The sequence below is a fragment of the Hypanus sabinus genome, chromosome 16 (genome assembly GCF_030144855.1).
Source record: "Hypanus sabinus isolate sHypSab1 chromosome 16, sHypSab1.hap1, whole genome shotgun sequence".
NCBI classification, from domain to species: Eukaryota; Metazoa; Chordata; class Chondrichthyes; order Myliobatiformes; family Dasyatidae; genus Hypanus; species Hypanus sabinus.
In genome coordinates this window covers 2,152,965-2,174,906 of record NC_082721.1, presented here as the reverse complement: position 1 = coordinate 2,174,906, position 21,942 = coordinate 2,152,965, and positions in this window count along the sequence as shown.

Sequence of the window (21,942 nt, the reverse complement as noted above, 5' to 3'; positions counted from 1 at the left end):
ATGTATAAACACGTTACAGGGCTGAACTCCAAACACCCCGAGTTGTAATAGCATCACGCTCCCTGCTACACTACCATGGCGCCAAGTCATCTCCAATGAGACCCTAGGTATTAAAATCCAAAAATCTGAGAACGGGGAAGAGGATTTGCCAGTGAGTTCGGAGCTCAACCCCTGCATCCTCTGTAAAGAGTCCCCGTGCATCCTCCATGTGGAGTGTGTGGGTTTCCTCCAGGTGCTCTGGTTTCCTCCCACAGCCCAAAGGCATGCTGGGTAGCTCAACTGGTCATTGTAAATTGTCTGGTGATTTAGTTAGGGTTGCTGGGCAACACAGCTTGCAGGGCCTATTCCATGCTGCATCTCAAAATAAAACAAATGAACTTTGCGTGTTGAAACTAGAAAGCCTCAAAATCCTTTGATTTCTTAAGTAATTTCAACCACCAACCACTCTCTGAGTAAAAAACCTTCCTCTAATATCTCCCTTGAACTTCCCATCCCTTACCTTAAAGCCATGTCCTCTTGTATTGAGCAGTGGTGCCCTGGGGAAGAGGCACTGGCTGTCCACTCTATCTATTCCTCTTAATACGAGATACAACTGCTGGTACTTCGGTGTCTGACACCAGTGTTTCCTCCCAGCACGGTCCTAGTCAGCATACTGGAGCCATTCAACACAGGCAAGAGAAAATCTGCCAAAGCTGGAAATCCAAGCAACACACGCTAAGTGCTGGCAGAACTCAGCAGGCCAGGCAGCATCTATGGGAAAAAAAGTACAGTAGACATTTTGGGCCGAAACACTTCAGCTGGAGCCTTCAACACGGAGGAAGGTTTTCACCTACTGTGTCCATGGTGATGACCTAATTCTAATGTATTCTGTTCACATTCCCATTAATGTCACTACTGAGAGGGTCAATCACTTAACACCACACCAGGAGCAACTTTGTGGTCAACTACCCTACCAACCCGCACATCTTTGGAATGGGGATGTGGGAATAAACTGGAGCACCTGGGGCAAATGCACATAGTCACAGCGAGAACATATATATCCCACACAACCAGTGGCTCTACCCAGTGTACCATGGAGGAGGGCAGGAGCCATATTGTTACATAGTCACAGGGAGAACATATATACCCCACACAGACAGTGGCTCTACTCGGTGAAATAACTCAGAAAATGTGTGGCTCAGGTGTTGATGGGTAGGTTGAGTTGTTCTCGGTCTTCGGCAATCCATTTGCAAACGTTTTGTCACCATACGAGCGAAGAGCGCACTGATGATGTCTCCTCGAAAGGTGATGAAATATTTACAAATGGATTACCAAGATCAGAGAACAACTCAGTTCCACCCAGTGTACCATGGGGGTTGGGATCATATGGTTACAGATCACAGGGAGAACATGTAAATCCTGCACAGACAGCGAAGAGGTTGGCATTGAACTGGGTGATAAGAGTGGCGAGGCAGTGGCTCCACCTGCTGTACCATGCAGGTCACATGATCAGACAGTCACATGGAGAAGGTGAACATTCCACACAGACAGTGCCGGGGGCTAGGATTGAGCCCGGGTCTCAGGAGCTTGAGACAGTTCCTCTCCGGGCTGACCAAGGGACACCAGAGAATGCATGGGTGTTTTCAAAACTATTCTCAGTAAAGAGAACATAAATCACAGAACAGTACAATCCCTTCAGCCCGTAATGTTGTGTCAACCTCTTCACCTGCTCTAAGATCCATGTTACTCTTTCCTCTCACATAGCCTTCCATTTTTCGATCATCCATGTGCTTATCTAAGAGTTTCTTAAATATCCCTAATGCATCTGTCAAAATCCTATATCTGACATCCCTCTTATTCCGTTAATCACCTTAAAATTATGCCCCCTCATACTAGTCATTTCCACCCTGGGAGGAAGTCTGTACTGCCCACTCTATCCATGCCTCTTCTCATCTTGTACTCCTCTGTCGTCACTGCTCATCCTCCTTTGCTCAAGATGGTGCCAGTGAACAACTTCCAGATTGCACATTGTGGTGAACTATGTGCCTGTCTGGACATGCCCCTGCTGACTGCTCCTGTGGCTCCTCCCACAGGCCCCTGTATAAAGGCGATCTGAGGCCTGACGCTCGGCCTCAGTCTCCAGGACATAGTATGATGGACACTCACTCCTGGTTCCTTCTTCCAGTCAATAAAATTGATGCACCATCAATAACTCACAGCCGATATCTCGCCTTACGTCTCAGTGTGAGTTATTGATGGTGCATCACACATCAATCCGAATTGTTCTGTCTTTTGCTTGTTCTTTTTGTTTTGTCTGTGTTGCAGAACTGTAGGAGCTTGTACAGTTTGGAACTCGATGGAAGGATCCAGCGCTACGATTGTTTCTGGAGAGCTACCTCATGGAGATCAGAGATGGGGGGAGGGGTGTGGTGTTGCAAAAAGGTCCTGAAACATGAGCTAACTTGTCAGAGATGAGGCATGGGGTCATGAATGACTCCACCTTGAAGCAGCGAAGAAGATTGTAGCAGTGAGGTGAATGCGGAGGGGTCAGAGATGCCTCCCAACAGAATGTCAGCAGCAGGATTCGACCTCTGATCAGGAATGGTGCATTCGAGCTGGATGGGCAGCATTAGGTCCTGGGTCGGTGGTTACTCTTTACAGAAGGACTGAGTTAGTGTGGCTGCTCTCCCCTATGCAAGCGAAAAGATGTTTCCCATATTCTGAGATTTATGTGATTATTGGACTGTATTCTATTTCAGTTTCCTTCAGTTTCTTGGTGTTTTCTTCCTTGTGGCCAATTGGCAGGTGGGTGATCTATTAACTTTTGTGTGTGTGGGGGGATTGGGGGTTTCGTTTTTCTACACTGTTCTTTTCTCTGAGTGACGGTGTCAGGATCAGTGTTTATTATGTATAGGGGGTCGGTGATTGTTATTATGGCTGTTTTTGTTATTGTGTGGGGGGAGTTTTGGGGTCTGCAAGTTCTGTTTCTTTTCTTTATCATGCGGGGTTCAGGGGGCCAATGTCTTTTCTTTCATCGGCACCCATGGTCTTTCTGTATTTAATGACTATCTGGAGAACAGAGATATCAGAGTTGTATCGTACATGCATATTTTGACACTAAAATGAACCTTCTGAAACTTTTTTAACCTTTTTCCAAAGAGAAAAGTCCTAGCTTGATCAAACTATCCTCATAAAACATACTCTATAATCCAGGCAGCATCCTGGTAAGAGACAGGATTGAACACAGATGAAATAATTAATTATAATACATACTTTGTTATGCATGCATAATTAACTTCCTCTGTGGTGCATGACATAAATGCAAATGCAAGTGATGAAATGAGGAAATAGTGTGAAAGACAAATAACAGGGTAGTGTTCACGGACTGTTCTGACACCTGATGGCGGAGGAGACGATGCTGTTCCTAAAAGGTTGAGTACGGGTCATTGAGCAAGTTCATGGACTACAGGAGACCAGTGATCCCTGCCATCCTGTACACTTCAGAGATGTGGACAACCTCCACTAAAGCTCAGGGCACTGGGAAGATATCAATGTCATCTGCAACAATCCTGCAAGTTCATTGACGGAGTCAGCAAGGTAATATTGGTGTGTTCTCCCTGACCAACATTGCAGGTCTGACCATTGCCAAATGATCCTGGGAATGAAAGGGTTAACACACGAGGACCATTTGATGGCTCTGGACCTGTACTCGGTGGAGCTCAGAATAATGAGCAAGGATCTCATTGAAATCTACTGAATATTGAAAGGCCTAAGTACAGTGCATGTGAAGAGAATGTCTCCTACCATGGGACAGTCTCCCACAGCCTTGGCAGGCAAGGATGTCACTTTAGCAGAGAGATGAGAAGAAATTTCTTTAGCCAGGGGTAGTGAATCTGTGGAATTCATTTCCACAGGCAGCTGTTGAGGCCAAGTTATTAGGTATATTTAAAGTGGAGGTTGATAGATTCTTGGTTAGTGAAGGTCCTCCCCATAAAAGAGGAAAAAGCAGAAGAATGGGAGGGAAAATAAGTCAGCCATAATTCAATGGTAGAGCAGACCGAATGGCTTTAATTTTGCTCCTATGTCTTAAGGTCTTATACCTGGCACCTGACTCCCATATTGGGTGTCCTGCTCCAGGCTCTGCTGTGGCAAAAGTTTCCTTAAGGACAGAGAATGCACTTCAGTGATACTTCAGTCTTGTTGAAAAGACATTACATCTGACCCAATTTCTGGGAATCCCGAGGCTATCAAAATGCAGAAACATTCCGGATGGCACTGAGAGCTTCGAGTCCAGTTGTTGGGATCTACTCAAAGGCCAAGCACCAGGACAGACGTCAGAATACTCTACCCTGTGGCCAACTCTTGCCGCCAATGACACGCTCTGCAGATCCCACTCGGGCTCATCAAAAGGCAGGATCATCCTCAACCCAAGGCCGCCAGGTGTGAGGACCATCTATGGAACATGGTTTGACTCCTGGGGACGTCAGTACTGGGACAACTGCTCTCAGACATCAGATTTAAGGATCCGATGTAGCAGTGATCACATAACATCTAATCACATTGGGGAAATCTCACAAGCCAATAGAGCAGGGAAGAGAGAAGCACAAGTTGCAGCCAATATTTTAAACATTTTACTAAATCAAGATCTGAAATATATGTCAAAGATTAAGGGGAGAAGGCAAGAGACTGAGGTTGAGAGGGATAATAAATCAGCCGTGATGGAATGGCAGAGAAGACTCAATAACCTCAATGATCTAATTATGCTCCAATGTTTTATGGTCAAATGTTGACTCTGTCTCCTCCCACAGATGGTCCTGACCTGCTGATGATTTCCAGCAATCTCTGCTTCTGGTTCGTCATTCAGGATATTTTAGTTTAGACCTGAATTGCATTTTTCTTTTGGATTTCTAGTATCTGTGATTTTCGTTGACGATCATCACCAACGTATCTTTAAAAAACAACATAAAATATGTATTATTTTAAACTCAGAACAGGCCCTTCTCAATGACTATGCTACCCAGCAACCCATCGATTTAATCCTAGCCCAGTCACAGGACAATTTACAATGACCAAGTAACCTGCTATCAGGTGCGCCTTTTAATGTGGGAGGAAACCAATGTGATTGTGGGGACACGTTCAATCTCCTTTAAGACAGTATCAGAATTGAACTCCAAACCCCGACGCCCTCAGCTGTAAATAAATCAATATTCAGGAATTACAGCATAAATCATTGTTTTTGGAAGCTTTTTAAACAATAATCATGGTTTAAAGTTGGGGTTACACATCAATTGATGCAATAATGTGCAACATTTTCAGGGGATGGGAATAACCATATAACCATATGACAACTACAGCAAGGAAACAGTCCATCTCGGCCCTTCTAGTCTGTGCCGAACACTTACTTTCACCTAGTCCCACTGTCTCGCACTCAGCCCATTACCCTCCATTCCTTTCCTGTCCATATACCTATCCAATTTTGCGTTAAATGACAATACCGAACCTGCCTCTACCACTTCTACTGGAAGCTCATTCCACACAGCTACCACTGAGTAAAGAAATCCCCCCTTATGTTATCCTTAAACTTCTGCCCCCTAAGTCTCAACTCATGTCCTCTTCTTTGAATCTCCCCTACTCTCAATGGAAAAAGCCTATCCACGTCAACTCTATCTATCCCCCTCATAATTTTAAATACCTCTATCAAGTACCCCCTCAACCTTCTACACTCCAAAGAATAAAGTCCTAACTTGTTCAACCTTTCTCTGTAACTTAGGTGCTGAAACCCAGGTAACATTCTAGTAAATTTCCTCTGTACTCTCTCTAATTTGTTGACATCTGTCCTATAATTCGGTGACCAGAACTCTACACAATATTCCAAATTTGGCCTCACCAATGCCTAGTACAATTTTAACATTACATCCCAACTCCTATACTCAATGCTCTGATTTATAAAGGTCAACATACCAAAAGCTTTCTTCATCACCCTATCCACATGAGATTCCACCTTCAGGGAACTATGCACCATTATTCCTAGATCACTCGGTTCTACTGCATTCCTCAATGCCCTACCATTTACCATGTATGTCCTATTTTGATTATTCCTACCAAAATGTAGCACCTCACACTTCTCAGCATTAAACTCCATCTGCCATCTTTCAGCCCACTCTTCTAACTGGCCTAAATCTCTCTGCAAGCTTTGAAAACCTACTTCATTATCCACAACGCCACCTACCTTAGTATCATCTGCATACTTACTAATCCAATTTACCACCCCATCATCCAGATCATTAATGTATATGACAAACAACATTGGACCCAATACAGATCCCTGAGGCACACCACTAGTCACCGGCCTCCAACCTGAAAAACAGTTATCCACCACTACTCTCTGGCATCTCCCATCCAGCCACTGTTGAATCCATTTTACTACTTCAATATTAATACCTAACGATTGAACCTTCCTAACTAACCTTCCATGCTGAACCTTGACAAAGGTCTTACTGAAGTCCATATAGACAACATCCACTGCTTTACCCTCATCAACTTTCTTAGTAACCTCTTCGAAACATTCAATAAGATTTATCAAACATGACCTTCCACGCACAAATCCATGTTGACTGCTCCTAATCAGACCCTGTCTATCCAGATAATTATATATACCATCGCTAAGAATACTTTCCATTAATCTACCCACTACTGACATCAAACTTACAGGCTGATAATTGCTAGGTTTACTCTTAGAACCCTTTTTAAACAATGGAACCTCATGAGCAATATGCCAATCCTCCGGCACATCCTTATTTCTAATGACATTTGAAATATTTCTGTCAGAGCCCCTGCTATTTCTACACTAACTTCCCTCAAGGTCTTAGGGAATATCCTGTCAGGACCCGAAGACTTATCCACTTTTATATTCTTTAAAAGCTCTAGTACTTCCTCTTCTTTAATCATCATAGTTTCCATAACAACCCTACTTGTTTCCCTTACCTTACACAATTCAATGTCCTTCTCCTTAGTGAGTACTGACAAAAAGAAATTGCTCAAAATCTCCCCCATCGCTTTTGGCTCCACACCTGTCCACTTTGATTCTCTAAAGGACCAATTTTATCCCTCACTATCCTTTTGCTATTAATATAACTGTAGAAACCGTTTGGATTTATTTTCATCTTACTTGCCAAAGCAACCTCATATCTTCTTTTAGCTTTTCTAATTTCTTTCTTAAAATTACTTTTACATTCTTTATATTCCTCGACACCTCATTTACTCCATGCTGCCTATATTTATTGTAGATCTCTCTCTTTTTCCTAATCAAGTTTCCAATACCCCTTGAAAACCATGGCTCTCTCAAACTTTTAACCTTTCCTTTCAACCTAACAGAACATAAAGATTCTGTACCCTCAAAATTTCACCTTTAAATGACGGCCATTTCTCTATTACATCCTTCCCATTAAACAAATTGTCCCAATCCACTCCTTCTAAATCCTTTCGCATCTCCTCAAAGTTAGCCTTTCTCCAATCAACAATCTCAACCCTGGGTCCAGTCCTATCCTTCTCCATAATTATATTGAAACTAATGGCATTGTGATCACTGGACTTGAAGTGTTCCCCAACACATACCTCCATCACCTGACTCATCATTCCCTAACAGGAGATCTACCACTGCTCCTTCTCTAGTTGGTACCTCTATGTATTGCTGCAAAAAAACTATCCTGCACACATTTTACAAACTCCAAACCATCCAGCCCTTTTACAGAATGGGCTTCCCAGTCTATGTGTAGAAAATTAAAATCTCCCACAATCACGACTTTGTGCTTACTACAAATATTTGCTATCTCCTTACAAATTTGCTCCTCCAATTCTTGTTCTCCATTAGATGGTCTATAATACGCCCCTATAAGTGTTACTACACCTTTCCCGTTCCTCAATTCCACCCAAATAGTCTCCCTAGATAGCCCTCTAATCTATCCCGCCAAAGCACCGCTGTAATAATTTCTTGGACAAACAATGCAACACCTACCCCTCTTGCCCTTCCAATTCTGTCATACCTGAAGCAACAAACTCCAGGAATATTTAGTTGCCAATAACACCCCTCCTACAACCGTGTTTCACTAATAGCTACAACATCATATTTCCAGGTATCAATCCATGCTCTAAGCTCACCCACCTTTCTTACAATGCTCCAAGCATTAAAATAGATGTATTTAAGAAACTCTCCACCTCTTCCTCTCTGTTTATCCCTAACTGTGTAAACAACTTTATTATTTTTTTCTTCCTTCTCCCCTACATCTTCGGTCTGAGCGCTCCCCTTCTCTATCACCTGCCTATCCTCCCTCACACACTGTCTACTAGCTTTCTCTATTTGTGAACTAACCTCCTCTCCCCTAGTCTCTTCAATTTGATTCCACCCCCCAACCATTCTAGTTTAAAGCCTCCCCAGTAGCCTTAGCAAATATCCCCACCAGGATATTTGTCCCCCTAGGATTCCAGTGTAACCCATCTGTTTTGTACAGGTCACACCTGCCCCAAAAGAGGTCCCAATGATCCAGAATCTTGAATCCCTGCCCTGCTTCAATCTCTCAGCCACGCATTTATCCTCCACCTCATTCCATTCCTAATCTCACTGTCGTGTGGCACAGGCAGTAATCCTGAGATTACTAACTTTGCGGTCCTTCTTCTCAACTTCCTTCCTAACTCCCTATATTCTCCTTTCTGGACCTCTTCCCTTTTCCTACCTATGTCATTGGTACCTATATGTACCACGACCTCTGGCTCCTCACCCTCCCACTTCAGGATATCTTGGACGCGATCAGATATCTCCCCGGACCCTGACACCAGGGAGGCAAACTATCATCCGGGTCTCCTGATTGCGTCCACAGAATTGCCTTTCTGACCCCCTAACTATCGAGTCCCCTATTACTACTGCCATCCTCTTCCTTTCCCTACCCTTCTGAGCTACAGGAATGGACTCTGTCCCAGAGGCACGGCCACTGTTGCTTCCCCCAGGTAGACTGTCCCCCCCAACTGTACTCAAACAGGAGTACTTATTGTCAAGGGTACAGACACTGGGGTATTCTCTAGTACCTGACTCTTCCCCTTTCCTCTCCTAACCGTGACCCACCTGTCTTAGTTTGCAAACTAGAATAGTTTGCAACTAGAGAGTATTTTCATCAATTCAACTTCTCCTTGAGAGTGGTGCAGAAGGTTGGAGAAGCACGGTGGGGAAGGTTGGGGAGTCACGGTGGGGAAAGTTGGGGAGTCACGGTGGGGAAGGTTGGGGAGTCACGGTGGGGAAAGTTGGGGAGTCACAGTGGGGAAGGTTGGGGAATCACGGTGGGGAAGGTTGGGGAATCACGGTGGGGAAGGTTGGAGAGTCACAGTGGGGAAAGTTGGGGAGTCACGGTGGGGAAGGTTGGAGAGTCACGGTGGGGAAGGTTGGAGAGTCACAGTGGGGAAAGTTGGGGAGTCACAGTGGGGATGGTTGGGGAGTCACGGTGGGGAAGGTTGGGGAATCACGGTGGGGAAAGTTGGACAGTCACGGTGGGGAAGGTTGGGGAGTCACGGTGGGGAAGGTTGGGGAGTCACGGTGGGGAAAGTTGGGGAGTCACAGTGGGGAAGGTTGGAGAGTCACGGTGGGGAAGGTTGGGGAGTCACGGTGGGGAAGGTTGGGGAGTCACGGTGGGGAAGGTTGGGGAGTCACGGTGGGGAAAGTTGGGGAGTCACGGTGGGGAAGGTTGGGGAGTCACTGTGGAGATGGTTGGGGAGTCACGGTGGGGATGGTTGGGGAGTCACGGTGGGGAAGGTTGGAGAGTCACAGTGGGGAAAGTTGGGGAGTCACGGTGGGGAAGGTTGGTGAGTCACAGTGAGGAAAGTTGGGGAGTCACAGTGGGGAAAGTTGGGGAGTCACGGTGGGGAAGGTTGGGGAATCACGGTGGGGAAGGATGGAGAGACACGGTGGGGAAGGTTGGGGAGTCACAGTGGGGAAAGTTGGGGAGTCACAGTGGGGAAGGTTGGGGAGTCACAGTGGGGAAAGATGGGGAGTCACGGTGGGGATGGTTGGGGAGTCACGGTGGGGAAGGTTGGAGAGTCACAGTGGGGAAAGTTGGGGAGTCATGGTGGGGAAGGTTGGGGAGTCACAGTGGGGAAAGTTGGGGAGTCACAGTGGGGAAAGTTGGGGAGTCACGGTGGGGAAGGTTGGGGAATCACGGTGGGGAAGGTTGGAGAGACACGGTGGGGAAGGTTGGGGAGTCACAGTGGGGAAAGTTGGGGAGTCACAGTGGGGAAGGTTGGGGAGTCACAGTGGGGAAAGATGGGGAGTCACGGTGGGGAAAGTTGGGGAGTCACGGTGGGGTAAGTTGGGGAGTCACGGTGGGGAAGGTTGGAGAGTCACGGTGGGGAAGGTTGGGGAGTCACAGTGGGGAAGGTTGGGGAGTCACAGTGGGGAAAGTTGGGGAGTCACGGTGGGGATGGTTGGGGAGTCACGGTGGGGAAGGTTGGGGAGTCACAGTGGGGAAGGTTGGGGAGTCACAGTGGGGAAGGTTGGGGAGTCACAGTGGGGAAGGTTGGAGAGTCACGGTGGGGATGGTTGGGGAGTCACGGTGGGGAAGGTTGGGGAATCACGGTGGGGAAGGTTGGGCAATCATGGTGGGGAAAGTTGGAGAGACACGGTGGGGAAGGTTGGGGAGTCACAGTTGGGAAGGTTGGGGAGTCATAGTGGGGAAAGTTGGGGAGTCACGGTGGGGAAGGTTGGGGAATCACGGTGGGGAAGGTTGGGGAGTCACAGTGGGGAAAGTTGGGGGGTCACGGTGGGGAAGGTTGGAGAGTCACGGTGAGGAAGGTTGGGGAGTCACGGTGGGGAAGATTGGGGAGTCACGGTGGGGAAGGTTGGGGAGTCACGGTGGGGAAGGTTGGAGAGTCACGGTGTGGAAGGTTGGGGAGTCACGGTGGGGAAGGTTGGAGAGACACGGTGGAGAAGGTTGGGAGACACGGTGGGGAAGGTTGGAGAGTCACAGTGGGGAAGGTTGAGGAGTCACGGTGGGGATGGTTTGGGAGTCACAGTGGGGAAGGTTGGGGAGTCACAGTGGGGAAAGTTGGGGAGTCACGGTGGGGAAGGTTGGGGAATCACGGTGGGGAAGGTTGGAGAGTCACAGTGGGGAAGGTTGGGGAATCACGGTGGGGAAAGTTGGGGAATCACGGTGGGGAAAGTTGGGGAGACACGGTGGGGAAGGTTGGGGAGTCACGGTGGAGAAGGTTGGAGAGTCACAGTGCGGAAGGTTGGGAGACACGGTGGGGAAGGTTGGGGAGTCACAGTGGGGAAGGTTGGGGAGTCATAGTGGGGAAAGTTGGGGAGTCACGGTGGGGAAGGTTGGGGAATCACGGTGGGGAAGGTTGGGGAGTCACGGTGGGGAAAGTTGGGGAGTCACGGTGGGGAAAGTTGGGGAGTCACGGTGGGGAAGGTTGGAGAGTCACGGTGAGGAAGGTTGGGGAGTCACGGTGGGGAAGATTGGGGAGTCACGGTGGGGAAGATTGGGGAGTCACGGTGGGGAAGGTTGGGGAGTCACGGTGGGGAAGGTTGGAGAGTCACGGTGTGGAAGGTTGGGGAGTCACGGTGGGGAAGGTTGGAGAGACACGGTGGAGAAGGTTGGGAGACACGGTGGGGAAGGTTGGAGAGTCACAGTGGGGAAGGTTGGGGAGTCACGGTGGGGATGGTTTGGGAGTCACAGTGGGGAAGGTTGGGGAGTCACAGTGGGGAAAGTTGGGGAGTCACGGTGGGGAAGGTTGGGGAATCACGGTGGGGAAGGTTGGAGAGTCACAGTGGGGAAGGTTGGGGAATCACGGTGGGGAAAGTTGGGGAATCACGGTGGGGAAAGTTGGGGAGACACGGTGGGGAAGGTTGGGGAGTCACGGTGGAGAAGGTTGGAGAGTCACAGTGCGGAAGGTTGGGAGACACGGTGGGGAAGGTTGGGGAGTCACAGTGGGGAAAGTTGGGGAGTCACGGTGGGGAAGATTGGGGAATCACGGTGGGGAAGATTGGAGAGTCAGAGTGGGGAAGGTTGGGGAATCACGGTGGGGAAAGTTGGGGAGACACGGTGGGGAAGGTTGGGGAGTCACGGTGGAGAAGGTTGGAGAGTCACAGTGGGGAAGGTTGGGAGACACGGTGGGGAAGGTTGGGGAGTCACAGTGGGGAAAGTTGGGGAGTCACGGTGGGGATGGTCGGGGAGTCACGGTGGGGATGGTCGGGGAGTCACGGTGGGGACTCAGTGTGTTTCTGACAGTGGAGAAGGTTGGAGAGTCACAGTGGGGAAGGTTGGGAGACACGGTGGGGAAGGTTGGGGAGTCATCATGGGTAAGTTGGAGAGACACTGTGGGAAGAGTTGGATAGTCACACTGTCAGAATCTGTGTTACCATCCGGCAGTGGAGGAGGACCCCAGTGGAAGTCTTTTCACGCTGGAAGGTACTGTATTGCATCGGGAAGTCCCGTACAACAGGTTCCTGAGCCCGTCCAGCTGTCCATTCTGTGGCCGGGAGGAGTCCGTGGCCCACGCGTTTACGGAATGTGAGAGGCTGCAGCTCAGGGGGCTGCTGAGGTTCTGGCTGCCCTCTGGTCCCACGCTCCTCATCTCCGGCTCCCCAGTTCGGAACGGGCGGGACGGGATCTCCGGGAAGGCCTGGCCAAGATGCCCATTCACGGGTCTGGCAGGCGGAAAGTGGAGCGTTCGCCCAGGGCGACTGCCTACTCCTCTGCCGAGGAGACGTTTGTGCCTGCTGTCTCCGGAGAGGGAGCACGCGGTTACAATGGGTACAGTGGGGGACGTCTGGGAGCGATGGGCCCCTCGGGGCATTGACTGTTTTATAGACGGTGGTAATCATATTTTAATCTGACTATACTGTCTTGTAAATATTGAATGTCTGTACCTTGTGTATATGTGTTGTAAATAAACTTTTAAAGTTTTGTAAAAAAATGGAGGCCGAGCTATCACGCCAATGAGGAGATATCTGAATCAAACGACTCTTGTGCTGAAATCCTGCTCCGTATAGTCAGCTTTGTGCTGTAATGGTAGTGAATACTGACAGCAACACACACAAAATGCTGGAGGAACCCTGCAGGCTAGGCAGCATCTATGGTAAAGAGTAAACAGTCGACGTTTCAGGCGGTGTCGTTATCTGTTTACTCTTTTTCATAGATACTGTCTGGCCCGCTGAGTTCCTCCATCATTATGAATGTGTTGCTTTGATTTCCAGCATCTGCAGAGTTTCTCATTTGTGAATACCGGCAGTCTTGTTATCTACAACTGCAATTCTTGGAGGAATAAGTCTGAAAAACTGACAGAGAAGGGGAGGAGGAGCGGAGAAGACGGAGAGGGAGAGAGTATGAGAGTTAGATCTATATATATATATTGAGAGAGAGAGGGAGGGAGAGAGGAAGAGGGAGCTGGCTGGAAAACAGGTGTGAAAATGTGAAAAGAATTTATTGGGAGCAGTTATTCATATGCTAATGAGCATACAAAACAATTCCTCTCTGCTACAGAGAGTTTGCATGCTTTCATGTTAACTTTTGCTTGTCTAAAACCTCCCTTTCAACAAGGTGAAAATCCCTGTGTACAATATTCACATTCTATCACACTTCAATCTCACATCAGTTAAAAATATAAAGAGAAGTAGTGCTTTGTGCTTTGAAGAGAGTAAGAAATCTGAACAGATGAATAGTGCAACAGTTTACAGTACCAACTCTCTGTAAGGAGTTTATACGTTCTCCCTTTGTTCATGTAGCTTTCCTCCGGGTGCTCCCGTCTCCTCTCTTATCACGTATTAGTAAATTGTGGGCATGCTATTTTGGTACCAGAGGCACGTTGATACTAGCGGACTGCCCCCAGGACATCTTCAGACTGTGTTGCCCTTTGACACAATTTCAATACATTTCACTGTATTCTTTGATGTTTCAATGTGCGTGTGACAAATAAAGCTCATCATTGGATCTCTTTAGTTGGTCTTGTGGGCTCTCGAACCTCTTCTGCCATTCAGTGGGATGTTGATCTATCTCAGCACGAAGCAGACCGTTTGGCCCATCTGCTCCAGTCCACCAAGATGCTCATCTAGGCAAGTTCCATTCAGCATTCGAATCAGGTTTATAATCACTGGCATTTGTCAAGAAATTTGCTGTTCTCTGGCAGTAGTATGGTGCAGAACATAAAATAAACCATAAATTATAATGTATGAAATATATTTGCATAAATGTGTGTGTGTGTGTGTGTAGGACTGTGCATGTGTATGTGTGTGAGTGAGTGTGTGAGTGAGTGTGTGTATGTGAGTGTGTGTGTGTGACTGTGTGTGTGCATGAGTGTGTACATGAGTGTGTGTGAGTGTGTCTGTGTGTGAGTGTGAATGTGTGTGACTGTGTGTGTGAGTGTGAATGTGTGTGACTGTGTGTGTGAGTGTGTCTGTGCATGAGTGTGTGTGTGAGTGTGTCTGTGCGTGAGTGTGTGTGTCTGTGAGTGTGTGTGTCTGTGTGTGTGAGTGTGTGTGTGTGTCTGTGTGTGAGTGTGAGTGTGTGTGTGTCTGTGTGTGAGTGTGAGTGTGTGTCTGTGTGAGTGTATGGGTGAGTATGTGTGTGAGTGTGTGAGTGTGAGTGTGTGTGTGTGTGAGTGTGAGTGTCTGTGTGAGAGTGTGAGTGTCTATGTGTGAGTGTGTGTGTGTCTGTGTGTGAGTGTGAGCATGTGTGTCTGTGTGTGAGTGTGTGTGTTTGTGTTTGTGTGTGTGTGTGAGTGTGAGCATATGTGTGTGTGAGTGTGTCTGTGTCTGTGTGAGTGTGAGTGTCTGTGTGAGAGAGTGTGTGTGTGTGAATGTGAATGTGTGTGTCTGTGTGAGAGTGTGTGTGAGCATGTGTGTGTTTGTGTGTGTGTGTTTGTGTGTGAGTGTGAGCATGTGTGTGTGTTTATGTGTGTTTGTGTGTGAGTGTGAGCATGTGTGTGTGTTTGTGTGAGTCTGAGCATGTGTGTGTGTGTGTGTGAGTGTGAGCATGTGTGAGCGTGTGTGTGAGCGTGTGTGTGTGCGTGTGTGTGAGCGTGTGTGTGTGTGTGTGTGTGTGTGTGTGTGTGTGTGTGTGTGTGTGTGTGTGTTTAATAAAAAACCAATCACTTGCTCTGGCAACTCATTCCATACATTGTCCACTGTACAGGTGAAAAAGTCCCCCCCACCCCCGAGGTTCCTATTAAAATCTCCCCTTTCTCATGTTAAATCTATGCCCTCTAGATCTTGACAGACCATGTTCTCTTCTCGCTGCTGCCATCAGGAAGGAGGTACAGGAGCCTCAGGACCTACACCACCAGGTTCAGGAACAGTTATTACCCTCAACCATCATGCTCTTGAACCAGAGGGAATAACTTCACTGAACTTCATTTGCCCAATCACTGAAATGTTCCCGCAACCTATGAACTCATTTTCAGGTTGAAAATGCGTTCCACCAGCATTTTATGTGTGTTGCAACTATTATTTGTGTTCATTAACTGTTCAACGAGAAATGTTCAACCTTGAGCAGTTATTGAACAGGGGCTATGGCTGAAATGGTGCTATTCCTAACCTACCTGTGTAAGTCAGTGGCATACCAGCCTTGAGCTTGCAAATATTGTTTGAGCATCTGATTATTCTTCCTGAGGTGACTCACCACAGGAAGATCACATCAGAGATCCCACACGCTGATAACTAGCCTCTGCTGACACATCAGATCAGGGCATCATTACTTTCAATGTGGGAACCTGTTGAAAGCAACTAACGTCATTGGGCCGAGCATCACACTGGCATCAGGTCACTGCTCCAGAAGCCAGCTCAATCCAATTTGGTCCAGAGGATGTTCACGAGAATGATTCCAGGAATGAAAAGGTTAACAATGAGGGGTGCTTGAATGCTATAGACCTGTATACACTGGAGTTTAGAAGAATAAGGGAGGATCTCATTGAAAGCTATTGAATATTGAAAGGCCTAGATAGAGTGAATGTGGAAAGGATGCTTCCTATAGTGGGGAAATCTAGGACCAGAGGGCACAACCTCAGAATAGAGGGACGTCCATTTAGAACAGACATGAGGAGGAAATTCTTTAGTCAGAGGCTGGTGAATCTGTGGAATTCATTGCTATAGGCAGCTGTGGAGGCCAAGTCTTTGGGTATATTTACAGTGGAGGTTGATAGGTCTGTGATTACAAAAGATGTCAATGATAGCAGGGCGAAGGCCGGAGAATGGCATGGAGAGGGGCTATAAATTCCAGTTTAACATGGCACTACTGAAGCTGGGCAAAAGCTTACAGGCAATTATCAAAGCACGCAATATGACTAAATATTCTATTAATAACACATTTCAGTGGAAATGCGTGGTAAGTGAACACCACAAACAATGAAGAGACGAAAGTAGGTGAGCCTGATTCGAGGGTCAAGGTGAGCTGATGAGAGGTGGAGTTGGAGCATGGTCGAGGCTTGTTCGGGATGCTCAGAGTCGGTTGGACAGAACGGAGAGTGGGGACTTTTCGCAGCCTGTCCACCTAAACCGGGAGTGAGACTGGATCAATCTAGGTGCTGGACTGATTTGGAAGCTTTGAGCATGGGCCAGCCCAGACCGTATCACTCCGATGCTCCGAGGAGAAAAGGACAAGTTCACTCAACCTACTCTCATAAGGCATGCTTGCCAATCCAAGCAATATCCTTGTAAATCTCCTCTGCACCCTTTCTATGATTTCCACATCCTTCCTGTAGTGAGGTGACCAGAACTGAGAACAGTACTCCAAGTGGGGTCTGACCAGGGTCCTAGATAACAGTAGCGTTACCTCATGGCTCTTGAACTCAGTCCCACAGTTGATGAATGGCAACACACCTTACACCTTCTTAGCACACAGTCAACCTGCACAGCAGCTTTGAGTGTCCTACAGACATGGACCCCGAGATCCCTCTGATCCTCCACACTGCCAAGTCTTACGATTAGTACTATATTCTGCCATCACATTTGACCTACCAAAATGAACCACCTCACACTTATCTGTGTTGAACTCCACCTGCCACTTCTCTGCCCAGTTCTGCATCCTATCGATTCCTGCTGTAATCTCTGACAACCCTCTAGACTATCCACAACACCCCCAACCTTTGTGTCATCAGCAAACTTACTAACCAACCCTTCTACTTCCTCATCCAGGTCATTTATAAAAATCACAAAGAGAAGGAGTCCCAGAACAGATCCCTGCGGAACACCACTGGTCATTGACCTCCATGCAGAATATGAACCATCTACAACCACTCTTTGCTGTGGGCAAGCCAATTCTGAATCCATAAAGCAAGGTCTCCTTGGATCCCATGCATCCTTACTTTCTTAAGGGGACTTGCGTGGGGAACTTTATCAAATGCCTTACTGACATCCATATACACTGTATCCGCTGCTCTACCTTCATCCTCAAAGAATTCAATCAGGCTTGTAAGGCATGATCTGCCCTTAACAAAATCATGCTGACAATCCTTAATCAGATTATGTCTCTCTAAATGTTCATAAATTCTGCTTCAACAACTTGGCCACCACTGAAGTAAGACTCACTGGTCTATAATTTCCTGGGTTATCTCTACTCCCTTTCTTGAACAAGGGAACAAATTTTGCAACCTTCCAATCCTCTGGTACTTTTCCCATCTCATTGACAGAGGCTCAGCAATCTCCTCCCTCCCTTTCCACAGTAGCCTGGGGTATATCTCATCCAGTCCCGGCAACTTATCTAACTTAATGCTTTTCAAAAGCTCCAGCACATCCTCTTTCTTAATGTCTATATGCTCAAGCATTTCAGTCACTGTAAGTCATCCTCACAATTGCCAAGGTCCTTTTCCGTAGTGAATACTGAAGCAAAGTATTCATGAAGAACCTCTGCTACCTCCTCCAGCTCCATGCACACGTTACCACTATCGCACTGGATTGGTCCTATTCTCACATGGCTCGTCCCTTTGTTCTACCACACTCCTCGGTGCCCTACCTTTCATTGAAGTGCTGAACCTCACACTTGTCTGCATTAACTTCCGTTTGCCATTTTTCAGCATCATTTTCCTGCTGATGCAGACCCCTCTGCAAGCCATGATAGCCTTCCTCACTGTCCACTAGACCCCCAATCTTGGTGTCATCCCCAAATTTGCTGATCCAGTTAACCATATTACCATCCAGATCATTGTTTAGACAAAAAACAAAGGACCCAGCACCAATGTCTGCAACACACCACTAATCGCAGCCTCCAGTCAGAGAGACAACCCTCTACTACCACTCTCTGGCTTCTCCCTCAAAACTAATGGTGAATCCAATTTACTACCTCATCTTGAATGCCAAGTGACTGGACCTTTTTGACCAGCTTCCCATGTGGGACCTTGTTAAATACCTTGGTAAAGTCCATGTAGACAACATCCACTGCCTCGCCTTCATCCACTTTCCTAGTGACTTCCTCAAAAAGCTCAATAAGATTGGTTAGATGGGACCTACCAGGTACAAAGCCATGCTGACTGTCCTTATTCAGTCCATGTCTATCCAAATACATACATACCCGGTCCCTTAGAATACCATATAACAATTACAGCACGGAAACAGGCCATCTCGGCCCTTCTAGTCTGTGCCAACAAATACGTTCTAATAACTTTCCCAATAACTGATTTCATTCTCACCGGCCTGTAATTTCCTGGTTTCTGTTTGAGCCTTTTTTTAAACAGCAGAGCAACATTGACTCCAATCCTCTGTTACCTCTCCTGTCACTAAGGATGTTTTAAATATCTCTGCTAGGGGGTCCAGCAATTTTTGCACTTGCCTCTGGTAGGGTCTGATGGAATGCCTTGTCAGGCTCTGGGGATTTATCCACCCTGATTTACCTCAGGGTTGCAAACACCTCCTCCTCTGTAATCTGTACAGTGTCTATGAAGTTGATGCCCAATTTGCCTTGCTTCTACTGACTCTGTATCCTTCTCCCAAGTAAATACAAAGGCATAGGATGCATTTAAGATCTCCCGCATCTGTTTTGGCTCCACACATAGATTACCATTCTGGTCTTCCTGAGGATCACTGTAGTTTCTAGAAGTCCTTATGCTGTTAACATACCTATAGAATCCCTTAGGATTCTCCTTCACTTTGCCTGCTGAAGCAACTTCATGCCTTCTTTTAGCCTTCCTGATTTCTTTCTTAAGTGTACTCTTACATTTCTTGTACTCCATAAGTACCTTATTTGTTCCTACTTGCCTATATCTGCTATGCACCTTCTTTTTTCTCTTAACTAGGGCCTCAATATCCTTACCTTTTATTTTGACAGGCACATACAAGCTTGGTACTCTCAAAATTTTGTTTTTGAAGGCCTCCCAATTTCCAAGTACACCTTTGTCCCAATCCACACTTCTCAGATAATTTCTGATAACATTAAAGTTGGCCAATTTAGAATCTCAATCCATGGATCAGACCTGTTTCTGTGTAAATTTACTTTGAAACTAATGGCATTGTTCCTGTCTGGATGAATGTGTGCCTACGAAAACTTGCTGTACATTCAGAGTCCTGAAGGAGGGGCTGAAGAGCTCATGGAAGCATTAGTAATGACCTTTCAAGAATCACTAGATTCTAGAATAGTTCCAGAAGACTGGAGATGTCACTCCACTCTTCAAGAATGGAAAGAGGCAGAAGAAAGAAAATTATAGTCCAGTTAGTCTGACCTCATGGTTGGGAAGATGTTGGAGTCGATTATTAAGGGTGAGGTCTCAGGGTACTTGGAAGCACATGATAAAATAAGCCATAATCAGCATGGTTTCCTCAAGGGAAAATCTTACCTGACAAATCTGTATAGGATTTGTAGGATTGACAAAGGAAAATCGGTTGGTGTTGTGTGCTTGGATTTTCAGAAGGCCTTTGACAAGGTACCACACATGAGGCTGCTTAGCAAGCTATCAGCCCATGGTATTATGGGAAATATTCCAGCATGGATAAAGCAGTGGCTGATTGGCAGTAGGCAAAGAGTGGGAATAAAGGGGGCTTTCTATGGTTGGCTGTGGTGACCAGTGGTGTTCCACAGGGTCTGTGTTGGGACTGATTTTTTTTTTAACAGTATATGTCAATAATTTGGATGATATAATTGATGGCTTTGTTGCAAAGTTTGCTGACAATATGAAGATAGGTGGAGGGGCAGGTAGTTTTGAGGAAATAGACTACAGAAGGACTTACGCATATTAGGATAATGGGCAAACAGATGGCAGATGGAATAGTCTTGGGATATGTATGGACATGCACTTTGGTAGAAGAAATGAAAGGATTGACTATTTTCTAAATGGAGAAAAAATACAAACAACTGAGATGCAAAGGGTCTTGGGAGTCCTTGTGCAGGATTCCCTAACGGTTAGTATACAGGTTCAATCTGAGGCACAAAAGGATTTTGGAGTCCTTGTGCAGGATTCCCTAACGGTTAGTATACAGGTTCAATCTGAGGCACAAAAGGATTTGGGAGTCCTTGTGCAGGATTCCCTAACGGTTAGTATACAGGTTCAATCTGAGGCACAACAGGATTTTGGAGTCCTTGTGCAGGATTCCCTAAAGGTTAATTTGCAGGTTCAATCTGCGGTGAGGAAGGCAAATGCATTGTTAGCATTTATTTCATGAGGACTGGAATATAAAAGCAAAGATATAATACTGAAAATAAAGCACTAGTGAGGCCTCACTTGGAGTATTGTGAGCAGGACTGGGCCCCTCATCTTAGAAAGGATGTGCTGAAACTGGAGAGGGTTCAAAGGAGGTTCATGAAAATGATTCCAGGATTGAATGGTTTGTCATTTGAAGAGCATTTGATGGCTTTGGGACTGTATTCATTAAAATTCAGAAAATGAGGGAAGACAATTCAAACCTATCGAATAGTGAAAGGCCTTCACAGAGTGGATGTGCAGAGGGTGCTTCCTGTGGTGGGAGAGTCTAAGACCAGAAGATACAGCCTCAGAATAGAGGATGTACTTTTAGAATGGAGATGAGGAAGAATTTATTCAGCCAGAGGGTGGTGAATCTACGGAATTCTTTGCCACGCACTGTTGTGGAGGCCAAATTTTTATGTATACTTAAGCCAGAGGTTCAATTGGTCAGAGCACGAAGGGTTAAGGGGAGAAGGTAGGAGATTGGGGCTGTGAGGAAAATTGGATCAGCCATGATGAAACGGTGGAGCAGACTCGATGGACCAAATAGCCTAATTTTGCTCCTATATCTTATGGTCTTATTCCCAAACCAAAAGCTGTGGCTGAACCAGGAGTTTCATTGTCTACTGAGGGCTAGACCTGTGGCGTTTATCTCTGGTGATCCAGGCCTGTACAAGAAAACCAGGTATGAATTGCAGAGGGCTATTTCAAGAGTGAAGAAACAATTCCGAGGAATGGTGGAGCCACCATTGAATGCACATAAACTCTGGCAGGGTTTGCAGGGCATTACTTCCTACAAAGTGAAACCCAACAGCATGAATGGCAGCGATACTTCACTACCAGATGAACTCAACGCCTTCTATGCCCGCTTTGAAAGGGAGAACACAACTACAGCTGTGAAGATCCCTGCTGCACCTGATGACCCAGTGATCTCCGAGGCCAATGTCAGGCTGTCTTTCAATAGGCCCTAATGCAGTACCTGGTAAGGCTGTGAAAACTTGTACCAACCTACTGGTGGGTGCATTCAAGAACATTTTCAACCTCTCATTGCTATGGTTGGAAGTTCCCACCTGCTTCAAAAAGGCAACGATTATGCCAGTGCTTAAGAACAGTAGAGTGAGCTGTCTTAATGACTATCATCCAGTAGCACCCATATCTATAGTGATGAAATGCTTTGAGAGGTTAGTCGTGGCCAAAATCAACTTCTGCCTCAGCATAGGCCTGGACTCACTGCAATTTGCCTATCGCCTCAATTGGCCTATGGTAGACGCAATCTCGATGGCTCTTTACCTGGTCTTAGATCACCTGGACAATACAAACACC